The sequence below is a fragment of the Panthera leo genome, chromosome D4 (assembly GCF_018350215.1).
Source record: "Panthera leo isolate Ple1 chromosome D4, P.leo_Ple1_pat1.1, whole genome shotgun sequence".
Classification (NCBI taxonomy): domain Eukaryota; kingdom Metazoa; phylum Chordata; class Mammalia; order Carnivora; family Felidae; genus Panthera; species Panthera leo.
This window is the reverse complement of record NC_056691.1, coordinates 5,530,210-5,544,725: the sequence shown is the minus strand read 5'-3', so window position 1 is coordinate 5,544,725 and position 14,516 is coordinate 5,530,210. Positions and strand designations below refer to the sequence as shown.

General features: G+C 40.6%; 1 long non-coding RNA gene across 2 annotated transcripts; it reads left to right on the top strand.

Annotated features, from left to right (window-relative positions):
* Nucleotides 1-300: 300 nt before the first annotated feature.
* LOC122205478 lies at nt 301-13,580 on the top strand. 2 transcript variants are annotated; one of them, XR_006196087.1, is made up of 5 exons: nt 301-367; nt 546-628; nt 1,598-1,724; nt 4,206-4,293; nt 13,312-13,580. It is a non-coding gene; the product is annotated as an uncharacterized LOC122205478 (long non-coding RNA). The 2 variants fall into 2 exon arrangements; XR_006196086.1 differs by lacking the exon at nt 1,598-1,724.
* The last annotated feature ends 936 nt before the right edge of the window (nt 13,581-14,516 follow it).

The window sequence follows — 14,516 nt, the reverse complement described above, 5'->3', positions numbered from 1 at the left end:
GCTGTCAGCGTGGAGCCCAGTTTGGATCCTCTGTCCCCCCTCCCCATCTCTGCCCCTCTCCCACTTGTGGTCTCTCAAAAATAAATGAAAACATTAAAAAAATGTTTTCCCTTTGCAGATTTCGAACTTCAGAAGCATTTCACATGTATGCCGTTTTGATCACTGTAGATTTTCGGGGAGCCATCTCAAATGTTACAATTAGAGATTCCAACCTGCCTTTCGAAAACCATGTGAAACCAGTTCCAGTTAAAGCAATTTGTATCCGAAGTTTTAATTCAAGATTTGGTATATGGAAATATAAGAAGACCCTAGGGTTTTCCCGGATACCTTAACTGAAATAATTCTGGCTTATTTAAAGAGCCAAGTGGTAAGATTTTATGAAAAAGATTATTTTTGGCATAATCTTATCTTCCCAACAAGGTAATCATCTTCTTTCTTATGGGAAAACAATAAATCCTTGATAACAGCTCCGTGTTTTAGCCGATATCACAGAGTGCCCCAGTATTATCTCCCTGAAAATAGTTTTATTTTGCTTTTTCCCTCAGGAAACCTGTGCTAGAGATGATGCGTGGGTCACCCAAGGCAAATATTCGAGCAAAGTACCAATGGCAATTTTTAAAAAATTAAAGTAAGTCTATGAAATATTATAATGTCAAGTGTAATATAAATAATTGCAACTCTAATGAAAAGTTGATTGTCCCATTTAGCAATAAATTTAAGGACAATTATTTGAAAGTATTATTGGGGTTAAACAAATTGCTACCATACTGAGGCTAGGAATAAAACAACAATAAAGTTTGCAAAATAGCATCAGAAAAATCTGGATACGTACTCAGTTGGGTATGGAACCCCACAGTCACATAAGTGTTAGTAAATGAAGTAAGACTATGGCCCAATTACTCTATATGAAGCGGTGCATAAAAATCATTATGTTGAGTCGAATCCATGCTTAAAATTATTTAGAATCAACGTAAGGTATTTTAAAAATTACTTTCTGTTGGCTTTTCATTCCACCGCAGATAATTTAAGATTTTATCTTAGATTATTGGTGTTTAATTTAATAGATGCTAAATTCGTGTACTGGAATAATGTAAATCTAAGTAATTTCATCTGCATATACATTGATTTAAAAAAAAACAAAACAAGTTCCAAAAAACCCTTTTTTCCAAAAACTTTTATTTTCACAAAAATAGTATCTGGCAACTTCTGCCACCTGTATGACATCAGGTTTTTTAAACAATACCTACTACTTGTTGAAAACTACCACTATTTGTTGAAAACTCACCGAATTCCAGGCATATTACCACAGAACAGTAATCATAGTTCATACTGCAAAATTGATGGCCTCGAATTTTTGTTAGATGATTCCGGGCACCACTCCGAGCGTTTTTCATGTATTAATTTCCTTAGTCTTCGCGTTATTATCACGGTCGCCTAAGTAAAACCGAGACGCGGAGAAGTTAGCAACGTGTCCAAGGTCACATAGTAGAGCTGACATGCAAAACCAAGGCTGAGCAGAACCCGACCACGGTGCAGTCCTGCCCATCCTGGGGTTATGGGAACTTGAATTTGGCTTCTTGTTTCTGCTGTTCCCCAGGTCTGTAAAATCGGGCAAGTCACTTAGATGCTTCAAGCTCCACTTAATTCCTGTGTAAAATGGGTGCTAAGCCAATGATGACATCCATCTGAGAAGGCCTCCTAAGAGAAGGGAATAAGAACTGCAGGTCAGATACAGACCACATTGCCTAGCCTCTGGTTCATGGCCAGCATGTGCCCACCCCGCCGTTCACTATCCGTGATTGTGTTTATTATCTTCCCAAAGTCCTCACGTTGATATCTTATCTGCTGTTCTCCATCTTGCCATTCATATTTTTTAGATATCCAAAAACCCTACCCGCTACCCCAGGGCTTTCAAGTTCCTTGATTTTGAAGACATCATTTACGACCAGAACAGTACAAAATTCATAATAGTTGTAAAGAAACAGAGACAAGGGAGCAAATGAGAAATAATCCCTTTATAAATATACTTATCGACCGTGAAACGCATCTCCGTTTCAAGAAAGGCATTTATTGATTGCCTCGAATTTTTTCCTAGATGTATGAATTATTTGTGTAAGTTAGAATGTTACATTTTTCTTTTTTTTTTTTTTTTTCCCCTTGCCGTATAGCTGATACACGACGTACATTAATTTCAGGTGTACAACATAGTGATCTGGCAATTCTATTTTTTTTTAATTTTTTTTAAAAATTTTTTAACGTTTATTTTTGAGACAGAGAGAGACAGAGCATGAACGGGGGAGGGTGAGAAAGAGGGAGACACAGAATCTGAAACAGGCTCCAGGCTCTGAGCTGTCAGCACAGAGCCCGACGCGGGGCTCGAACTCACGGACCGCGAGATCGTGACCTGAGCCGAAGTCGGCCGTTTAACCGACTGAGCCGCCCAGGCGCCCCAGTGATCTGGCAATTCTAAACGTTGTGCTGTGCTCACCACAAGTGTAGGTACCACCCGTCACCATACAATGTTACTTCATCACCACTGACTGTGCTCCTTAATTCGTACCTTTCGTCCCCATGACCTGTTCATTCCATAACTGGGGTCCTGTATCTACCTCTCCCCTTCACCCATTTTGTCCATCACCCGCCTGCTTCCCTCTGGCAACCATCAGCTGTTCTCTTTATTTATGGGTCTGTTTCTGTTTGTTTACTTGTTTTGTTTTGTTTTAGATTCCACATATCAGCGAAATCATACGGTATCCACTGTTCTCTGTTTGACTTATTTCACTTAGCATAGACAATGTTATATTTTCTTTGGCTATAAATCTTTGTTGTTTCCTATGTCATTCTATTATATTCAATCAGTGTTACATAATCATAGCTTTTACAAATGACCTGGCCTTCTTGGCAAATCTTATGGAAATGCGTGATGTTCGCTATTTAATATTGTTATTTTTTCTACATTAAAACAAACATAGCCAAGATGCATTATAGAAATGTAAGCATACTACATAAAATTCCACTGACAGAAGTTCAGCGTTCTAAATGTATGCCTATCGTATACAAGGTCAGAAAATTCACAGATAGGTTATTTTTATGTCAGAACTTTAAATGACAGCAACAGAAATGAAATTCAAGTGAGTTTATGAGCAAAAAGGAATTTATGTTTACTTAATTTAGAAGTCCAAGAGGGATAGATTTGGCTTCAGAAACATTGATAGTCAAGGGTTCAGCAATCAGGTGTCCTCACTCTTTGGAGCTCTTGGTTTCGTCTTCCTAGGCAGTAAAACCTTGGATTGTGAGCGAATTGTTCTGAGAGTGTTCTGCAAGATGAACAAGGCTTTCTCATAAATTTTAACTTGACACACAGGCGATATCTTAAGAGTAGTACGTGATGCCCAACGTCCCTTGATCACCACTGAGCCACTGGTTCTTGAAATTCGCCTCGATATACAAGTGCTTTGGACTGCAAGCATGTTTCTGGAATGAATTATGTTCGCAAGCCAAGGTTTCACTGTATCTGGTTTCAGGAGGGTCCCTGCAACTCCAGGCTAAAGCCCTTGATAGTTAACATTTTGGTCTATCCTCAATGTTACGTGACATAGGTGTTTTATATTTGTGGTCTGTTTTTTATTAGAGTTATTTGTATTCGACATTTTTGGTTACTCCATTTTAGTAAAGTTAACTCTTACGATTTTTCCAATTTTAGAACTAATTACTTAACACGGTGTGAGGATGTTGGCCGCGTTGTTTTGTCAGGAGAGGTTGTGATATATTTATGACATTGTTTGAGAAAGTGTACAAGGGTTGAAATATGAAAAATTGGCCTATATCTGGAATCTAATCGGTTCAAAAAAGAACTTCAACCACTGTAAAACTCCATGCATCTACATAAGTGAAAATCAATTCAATTGATTTTGACGGACTTGCTCCAATGCCTTCAATTCAAAACTCAATTACATGTCGTGTTCCAGAATACGATAATTATAGTGACCAACAGAACCAGGGTTTTACTTAATTATGCAAAGGGCTTGCATTGTTTGAGTTTTCAGCGGAATGAAATGTTTTCATTCAATCACAGAGAGTATAAATCTATCATATGCTTCTACTCTGCAAGTGCTGAGAAATCTATTCTTCCATTGATGTGAGGATAATTTAAATGGACAATTACCACCACTAACGGCTTTACACTTTTCTCCGTGCCTTCACAGCGTGTGCGCTTACTGTCCAAAGGGCTTTGATGAGCGTTTTATGAGCAGCCTTAAGAATTTGACAGTAACGTTCCAGCAAATCTGAAGAGTTAGTGCCCGAGAAGCAGGTCTACCAAGCATTTTCTCCTGTTTTCAAGAAAGAAAGGAGGCAGGTGAAGCAATCGTATCAACTTCTAAACGTGCTGCTGAGAAACAGAACACTCCTTTCCTGTGAGATGCTTTCAGCACGATAGTCGTTGTTGTTTAAAATTGCTAACGGTTTACAAAACCCCTGAAGTCTCTGGACTTACTGAGCCTGGTTCCCTGAGAAATGTGATATAAGTTGTGCGACTAAGTCTAAAATGGGGATAATTCGCAACCCACAAGGCCTTTCTCGTATAAGTGAGGTTACCACACACGTCAGTTAAGACCTAATGTGTCAAGGGTCGCCTGGGTGGCTCAGTCAGTTAAGCATCTGACTCTCGATTTCAGCTCAGGTCATGATCTCATGATTCATGAGATCTCGCCCCGTGTCAGGCTCTGTGCTGACATCACAGAGCCTGCTTGGGATTCTCTCTCTCCTTCGCTCTCCGCCCCTCCTTCACCTAGGCTCACTCTCTCTCTCTCGAAATAAATAAACTTAAAAAAAGAACACCTATTATGTTAACGTAAGCCACAGCATGTTCAATGAAGGAAGAATCAACCTGGAAAGCCTCACCAAAGATCCTTGATTATCTAGGAATGTTTAACTCCCCTTCAGTTTTGCAAGTTTTCATAGACAGAGAATTCTTGGTTGATGGGGTTTTCTCTCTTAGCACTTTTGCGATGTCATTGCAAAGTCTTCTGACCTTCATTACTTCTGATCAACTGTTAATCTTACTCAGATTGCCTCTTACATTAGAAATTACTTTCCTCTTGCTACTTTCAACACTTTGCCTCTCTACAATTTGACTATGACGCGTGTACATGGAGATCTCTTTATGTTGGAGAGTACTTGAGTTGTGTTGAACTTCTTGGAGTTGTAGATTAATGTTTTCCATCAAATTTGGGAAGTATCCAACTACTTTTTTCTTCAAATAATTTTTCAGCTTCTTTTTCTCTCTCTTTCCTTCTGGGACTCCCACTACCTCTGTGTTTGTACACGTACTGCTGTCCCACACTTCTCTGAGTCTCTTTATTTTTCTTCTTTTTTTCTTCCCATTATTCACATTGGATGCTCTCTATTGACTTATCTGCAACCTTGATGATTTTTTCTTCTGTCAGCTCTTTTGTTCTGTCATCATCTTTTGTTGGGCCCCGATAGTGATGTTTGTCACTTACACTGTTGCGTTTTCCGAGTGGACCGCATAATACTGTGGGTCTACAAAGAGCCATCGGTCTCAGACTCGCCCCTTCAGAACATCGAAGTCATTGAAACTCAAAATCCAAAAGAACCTGAGAGATAATTCGTGACAATATTCTCATTTTACAGAAATAAGGATAGTGATAAGATCCAGTAATTTATTTATCTAAGAGTTGACATCTGGAAAATTGCAGAGGTTGAATTTGTGTCCATCGGTCCTACATAAGGTGGCAGGGCCATTCCAACATGCACGACACTAGGAGCTGTGACACGGGCACAAATCGTCAGCGCAAAAATATCAAGTCATTCATGGAATGAGAAAGGGGTAAAGTGATAATACACCGCACGTGACACTTAATTTATCTCCATACTTGTTCACTGCAAACTTTCAGAACACCTCCTGTGTATTACCAACTTCTAGAATCATAACAGCTAATCCATGAGCATTTACAAATCTGTGGAATACTCTGTCCTGAGCGCTCGGAATGCACCCACAGATGACAGATTGCGGGTGTAAACCCGTGTTAGAGTGTGAGAACAAAACCACCAGAGGTTAATCATGACAGCATTATGCAGCACTGAGTTAGAAGCGGGTATGGAGTGTTCACTGAATCCTCATAATATCCTTCTAAAGTAGGTATTATGACTTATGGCTACTTTTTGCATGTAACAGATAATAAACTAAATCACAGAGAAGTTAAATAACCTGCATAAGATGAGACAGGCCGAGAGTGGCCGAGTTGCCCTCTGCACTCCAGAATCCCAGAATTCCTAACTGCACCCCTTAACTGCCATGTGGGACATTCTTGTGCGTGGAACAGCTCTGGCGTGCCTTCCTTATGCGACAGTCAGCTGTCTAAGTGCTACACCAGCCGCTAAAGCTACAAAATTAGTTTCCTAAGGCTCCTATAACAAAATCCCAAAAACTAGGTAGTTTGAGATAACAGCAATTCATTCTCTCAAAGTTCTGGAGGTGAGAAGTCTGAAATTAAGGTGCTGGCAGGGCCGTACTCCCTCCAAGACCTCTACAGCAGGGTTCTTCCATTGCCTTCTGGCATCTGTTAGTCCCAAGCATTCCCTGGCTTGTAGGGACACACCTCCAATCTCTGCCTCCGTATTCACATGGCCACATTTCCTCTCCTCTTCTTACAAGGACACAAATCATACTGGGTTAGGAGCCCCCCCTCCTCCCGTGTGACCTCTCCTTAACTATTACATCGGCAACCACCCACCTCCAAATAAAATCACATTCTGTGGTGCTGGAGATTAGAACTCTCACGTTATCTCCGAGGGTACAGTTCAACCTAGAATAGCTATTGAATCAGAATCTCCCTCTGGTGAGGTGCACGACACACACACACACACACACACACACACATTCATACTTGTGTATCGTACACTTACAACATTTGAAAAATATGTTAGGGTTTTGTTTTTCCTACTTTCCATAATTTTACTTTTTTTAAACTTTTGGTAAGTACACTTAACATGAGATCTACTCTATAAAATTTTAAGTGCACAGCACGACGTGGTTGATCACAAACACTGTGCTGTCCAGCAGGTGTCTGGAACTTGTTCATCTTGCATAAGTGAAACCTGATACACAGAAAACCAAGGCATTAATACATTTTCTAAAAGGCCGAAAAATAATTGATAAATTTACGACCCTAACAAAACCCCCGTTTCTAATTTTGCTTGATCCGTGTATATATATCTAACGATAGTAGAACTATAATTTATATGCTAGTTTTTACATATTTCTCATTTTCATGCTTCTAAAGAATCTTCATAGATAACAAATGTATGACTTTCTAAGTTTACTGCTCCCTATTTCATTGTTTGGGTTTTACTTTCATTCCCTCATTATTCGATATTTGGTATCTTTTTATTATTTCCGCAAAATAGGTAACGCTACCATTGACGTTTTCAAAACCGTATTTATTGCTTTTAAGTTATCACTTAGGATAAATTCTTAGGAGAAGATTCGATACATAGGCACATTGTTACAAACTATAATGAAACACTGTTTCATACCTAATTTATAGTGCTATTTTGGATTACCAGGGGCAGGGCATGAGTCATTTCACCCCTTAAGCCTTATATCGCTTGGGTGTAAGCTTCCCCAAAGAAATGAAAACGTATGTCTGCACAAGAACCGGTACACAAATGTTTTATTCATAACAGCCCAGAGTGGAAAGACTCCAAATGACCATCCACTGAGGAACAGATTTAAAAAACTGTAGCATATTCACAGAAGGGAATGGGTCCTGAATGTCATGAAGGAGGGAGTAAGTACACGCTATGACACGGGTAAACTTTTGAAACTGTTATGTGAAGGGAAAGAAACCCCGCACACAAAGCCACAACTGTATGATTTCTTTCCTATGAAATGTCCAGAATATGTAGATCTGTAGAGACGCAAAGTAGGTTCGTGGTTAGCTAAGGTGAGCCCAAGGGTGGAGGGAAGAATGGAAAGTGTCTGCTGATGAGGGATGGGGAAAAGGCTTTCAATTTAGATCGTGGTGAGGCTGCGCTCCTCTGTAATACACTAAAAGCCACTGAGTTGTACAATTCATTTTTTAAGGTTATTTATTTATTTTGAGAGAGACAGAGACAGCTTGAGTAGGGGAGGAGCAGAGAGAGAGGGAGAGAGAGAATCTCAAGCAGGCTTAGCATTGCCAGCGCAGAGCCCAAGGCAGGGCTCAAACCCAAGAAGTCACAAGATCATGACCCAAGCCAAAGCCAAGAGTTGGATGCTTAACCCACTGAGCCGCGCAGTTGTCCCAAGTTGTACAATTTAAATGTCAATGGTATAGGGGCATCTGGGTGGCTCAGTCGGTTGAGCTTCTGACTCTTGATTTTGGCTCGGGTCATGATCCCAGGGTCATGGGATTGAGCCCCATGTCGGGCTCTGCACTGAGCATGGAGTATGCTTTAAATTCTCTCTCTTTCTCCCTCTCTTCCTGCCCCTCCCCACCCCCTCTCTCCCTAAAAAATAATTGAAAATAAAAATAAGAATTTAAATGTAAATGGTATAATGTGTGAATTTATTCCAAAAAGCTGTGAAGGGAAAAGGCTGGGCCACAAGATACGCGAGGGCAGACGGCACCATTTGTGCCAAAGCCCCCAAGCAGTAGGAAGGAACTTGACTCAAGTTGAGAAGGGATTCTAATGGGTACCTTCTCCCCTGTTTGGAAAGTCCTTACATCCAGAAGGTGGGAGTAGGGATGTTTGTGATAAGGAAGAGTAGGAACACTTATTCCGCATTGACTGAGTGCTGAATCCTCTCCTCCAAAAAAACCCTTGTGAGGCACACGAAAGCAGGCAAAGACTATGCTCTTAAAAAAAATTAACGTTTATTTATTTTTGAGAGAGAAAGAGAGAGAGAGAGAGAATGGGGGAGGGACAGAGAGAGAGGGAGACACAGAATCCAAAGGAGCTCCAGGCTCTGAGCTGTCTGCACAGAACTCTACATGGGGCTCAAACCCATGAATCGTGAGATCATGACCTGAGCCAAAGTCGGAGCTTAACCAACTGAGCCACCCACGCGCCCAAGATACACTCTTGGGGGCAAAGACCATGTTCTCCTCCCTGCGGGATCCAAGGACCTTCTTCAGCATCTGCTACATAATAGGTGCTTAATATTTTTTTAACCTGACCGACCTAAGTTTAGTATTGTTTCCCTAATTTTATACGTGTCACCAAGTACTAAAAAACAATGACAAATTTAGTTCCTTTCCCTTATTATTGATAGGGAAGCCTGAAACCTGGGTTTAAGGTTTTTCAAACCAACGAATTTCTGGAACAGTTTGTAAAACAAAGTGTGTGTTTATAGATAGCAAAAGGCTCAGAAATTAGAATAGAGTGGTTGGTTCATGGTTGTTCATTAAACATCCAGGCTCTCACCAAGAGTACAGAAAGGAAGAATTACGATGATCAAATAAATAGAGTTTCTATCACGTCTCAAACGTTTGGCTTTGAAGAATGCAATAATCCTGCCTGCATGTGTTGAGCAAATGAGCTTGATTGTCCTTCGACTAATGCGTTCTTTATTAGGAAGATGGTCTCCTGTAAGAAGTCGACTCTTTCTACAGAATTCACAAGATACTTAAGGAGAATTCTCCTTTGGTGCCCCAAAGATACAAAGTGTTTAAATTATGTCCCCACAGGCCTTATACCAATCAATCTCCCTCTCTGGCTGGGCCACTCATGGGGCCTCACTGAGGGACAGAAGAGGTAACCAAAAAAGAGGTAACTACTCTTCCTCAGCCTTACAAGTTGAGGAAAAAAGCCAGATAAGAAATCCGTGTTTGAGGTCCAGCTCGCTTTCTAAATGATGACAAGTATCTGATGCGTTGTTCCAGCAGCAATGGCTGACCCTAGATGCTGCCTTAACATATTGTTAGTAGTTTCTGGGGTTTGCCCATTAATAAAGACACTCTCTGGAGAAATTCTCCACCGCGTCTTATCTGGTTTCAAGGATATTCATGTGACCTGGAAACACATATTTAAGAAGCACTTAGGGGAGGGGAGAGAGAGCTAGCAGTGAAAGAGTCTCCCGTGAGGCAGATATTAGGAAAAGTAAACGGAGGGACCCACTGAGGACGTTGAGGATACACAGAGAGACCTAAATACAAAGAAAGTGACAAGGAGACAGAACGATGGGGCAAAGACGAGAGAGAGAGGAGGACAGGAGGAGAGGCTGAGTAGAGATGATGTTTGATTTGTTTTGTTCAGTTGGGGCTCTTTATTCTTCTTCCAGACGTGTTAGCGCTAGTTTCCCAACACCGAGGAGTTAGGCTGGCAGGTGCACAGAAAGAGCGGAACCCTGCCTTTCAACTTGGGGGACAGTTTCCATGGGGAAAGTGGGGCTGCCATTCAGGAGAAACATCTCCTCACAAAGAGGACACGTCTTCAGAGCTGACCTCAGACTGGAACTGTCTGAAGAAATGATTGTGGGAAATTATTTGAGGGCAATAGAAAATAAAGACCATTAAAAAAAATCCATTAAAAATTGTTTGAGTTGAGGGGCACCTGGATGGCTCAGTCAGTTAACGAACTGACTCTTGGTTTTGGCTCAGGTCACGATCTCGCGGTTCGTGGGTTCGTGCCCTGGGTCGGGCTCCACACTGACAGTGCAGAGCCTGCTTGGGATTCTCTCTCTCCCTCTCTCCTGCCCTTCTCTCTCTCTTAAAATAAATAAATCAACACTAAAATAAAATAATTTTAAAAAATAAAAATAAATTGAGTTGAATAGGTAAAAAGGAGGAGGGTGGGGATTAGGAGAGGCTAACACAAGAAGGAAGGGAATCGACATGAAATAATCATCGTGAAGAAACAGGTCACGTGGACTGAAAGGCATGAGTTAGGGAATAAAATGCTACACTTGGATAAATTGTGGAGGCATCTTGGCATGAATTTGTGCCATCGGTGCATTCAATTATTTCACTTGTAAATAGAATAACTTAGGAAAAATACTTTGTGCCAGATATATAATATATGTTTAACAAAGATCGTTGCAATTTTTTTCATATATAAATTTAGATAAGCCAAGATAAAATATTCAGAGAAATGAATACTGTATTTTAACAAGTAAAAATAGTATCAAAATACATTCACAAGAAAATGTTTCACTTGTCATGTAGAGTTTACATTAAGAGATACTCTCTCCAAAGCTTTGGGACTTCTCTTGCACTCGGACTAAATACATTAACACAGTAATTCTTAAATTTGTATATTGTTTAACACTTTCCAAATCTGGTGTTATTTCCCTTGGTTGATATAAACCTTTTGGAAGAAAATGGGACAGGAATCAGGGGGTCATTTGAATAATTAAAGAAAGTAACTTACAGAGAAATTGTTCTTATTTGAGGGGATAACTTTAATAAGCGACAAAAAGGGGATCAGACTGAGGTGGTTGCATTAATCTTTGTTCGTTCAGATTTAATATTCTCATTTTCCTCTTTTATACAGAGCTCTTTCCATTAAATCCTGCTACAACTTGTTTCTTTTTTTATCTATTTAAAAAAATTTTTTTTAAGTTTATTTATTTTTGAGAAAGAGTGTGAGCAGGGGTGGGGCAGAGAGAGAGGGAGACACAGAATCCGAAGCAGGCTTCAGGTTCTGAGCCGTCAGCACAGAGCCCGACACGGGGCTCGAACCCATGAACTGCGAGATCATGACCAGAGCCGAAGTTGGACACTTAACCGACTAAGCCATCCAGCCACCTCTGCTACAACTTGTTTCTAAAGAGAAAAATGGTAAAATACTTCTATGCATGTGAGTGAAAGATGTTAGAACTTGAGTCTCCCGTGCGCAAGGAATGCCAGTTTGAATAAAGGAACATTACTTGTTCTGGCAAATTCCCCAACATGATTGTGGGTGATTGCATTTACCTTAAATACAGTGACAGAAGCTTAAAGGCAGGCCGCCTTCTTAGTTTGTTGTAAAACTGCTGACATTAAAATGAAAACAAAAGCTAGGGTGTTATTCATGGTCAAGACCAGAAAAAAATTTAAGCGAAAAAAATTTTAAACTAGAGATTCTGTTGGCACCCAGGACGTATGGATTCTCATTTAAAATTAATAGTTCCCACTTACTAAGCTATTACTTACGGTATAAACAACAGAAGGAAATAAATAGGTTTTTTCCGATATATGTGCATCTTCCTTTTGTGTCATGTGCAGTGTGCCAGCAATGTGGAATTATTTGATTGTTTTTAAATCCTCATTTTCGCGTTTTTCAACATTGTAAAACGTTGCTACAAACACAACCTAATTAAGAACAGACAAAAAGAGCGAGAAAGAGGAAAAAATGCTATTTTGTTTGTTCTCCCTGCTGAAGCATTTAGAAATGACAAATGCGTGCTTGGATTTTCTTTATGTGTGGTGGTTTTGGGTTCATAAAAAAGATAAACTATTTTGTCAGATCACTGGTTAGGCACGCATTTCAGTGATGTGTTCGCTGAATAGATATCACATTTTTCTGCTCCCCATAAAAACACTTGTATCTTCAAGAGGGAATTACACCATAGAAATTGGTTTAAATGATGTTGAGCATCACAGTGCTTCCACGGACAATTCTTACAGACCTGAATGAAAGAACAAAAAAGGGATAAAAATACAGATTTTTTTTTTTTTTAGTGGTGTAGAGAAATTAAAATATTAAAAAGGACGGATTCTCCACCAGTCGTGATGGTGTATTGTCACCCACGCGTGTATTAGCTATTTTTGCATAACAAATCACCCCAAAACGTATGCAGCAGCTTAACAACAACAAATCCAAGATGGCTCCCACGGTTCCGGAGGATTGGGAATCTGGGGGGCGGCTTCGCCAACTGGTTCTGGCTCAGGATCTCTCATGAGGTGGTCGTCAAGGTGTTGGCCAGGCCTTTGAGAATTTGGAAAGTTGCTCGAGGGCTGCGGTTCCTCACCTCTCCACAGATAGTCCAGCATGGTGGCTAGCTTCCCCAAAGACAGCACTGTGGGGACCCAAGAAAGAGAGAGGGGCAGAGCCATGCTACCTGTTATGACCTACTGTCTACGCCACACCACCCCTTCTCCTTAGTCTCTGTGTTAGAAGTGAGTCACTAAGCCCAGCGAATACTCAACAGAGTTAATCAGGTAAGGATATGGGCAAGAGGTGGGCCAATTTTCTTAACGGCCTAGAGGAATGAAAATACAAACCATGATCCCTGAACACAAGAAATAGCTCAGCCATATGTAATTAACTTCCTGGTTAAAAAAAATGTTCTCATCAGGTCCTGTGTGTTTCATTTTTTTCCAGATGTGAATTATGTTGTACCAGTGGTCACTCCTGAACTGGAACATTGGCCTTTGAAATAAATCTTAGAGTTTCCAGCTTCCACGAACATCCACTCTAAGTGAGCATCTAGTGAGGCTGTTGGAATTCTCATCAAACTTCCCCTGGTTATAAAGACCCTTGATTTTAAGATAAACGTTCTGTGAAGGAATACATGACAGAAAACACAGACTGTGAGAGGGAATAAGCTCCCAGACCACTGGCATTGAGTTTTCCCGAAGACGAGCGAGGCCCGGGAGGCTACTGGAAACACTTCATTTCTGTAAATAAAGATCAAGTCTCACTATTTAGATTTGAGCTAAATTTCCATGCAGTCCTGTTAAACTGGTGGCGTGTCAGGTACAGATTACAATTTCCACTCTCCAGTTTCCTCTGTAAAATAGAAGTTAGTGACTTTGGTTCAAATAGATAATGAACATAAGGGGTTGAAATTATCCTACGACAAGCAACAGCAAAATGTAACTGAACCCACGCTTCTGGGTTTTGGGTTTTTTTTTTTTGTTTTTTTTTGTTTTTTTTTTAATGTTAATTTATTTTTGAGAGAGAGAGAGAGAGCCTGCATGTCGGGGGGGACGGGCAGAGAAAGAGAGGCGGACAGATGCTCTAAAGTGGGCTCTACCCTGTCAGCACAGAGCACGATGGAAGGTTCGAACTCCCAAACCATAGGATCGTGACCTGAGCCAAAGTGGGATGCTCGACTCACTAAGCCACCCAGGCACCCCCCTCCATGCTTTTGTTTAAAAATTTTTTTATATACATTTATTTATTTTTGACAGAGAGAGATCGAGCCCAAGTGGGGGAGGGGCAGAGAGAGAGGGAGACACCGAATCCGAAGCAGGCTCCAGGCTCCGAGCTGTCAGCACAGAGCCTGACACGGGGCTCGAACCCACAAACCACGAGATCATGACCTGAGCCGAAGTCAGACGGTCAACCGACTGAGCCACCCAGGCGCCCCATGCTTTTGTTTTAAAAGAAGAGTCATTTTATCGTAAAGCAGTGGTACTCAGGATTTTTGTTTTGTTTTGTTTTTAGTCCCTCGGTTCCTTCACATTCTTGATGCCTTTTAAGGATCCCAAGGAGCTTTTATTTGTGTGAATTCTAACTATCCATCTTTACCATATTGGAAACTGAAATTGAGAATTTAAAATCTTTTTTATCGATTGACTGAT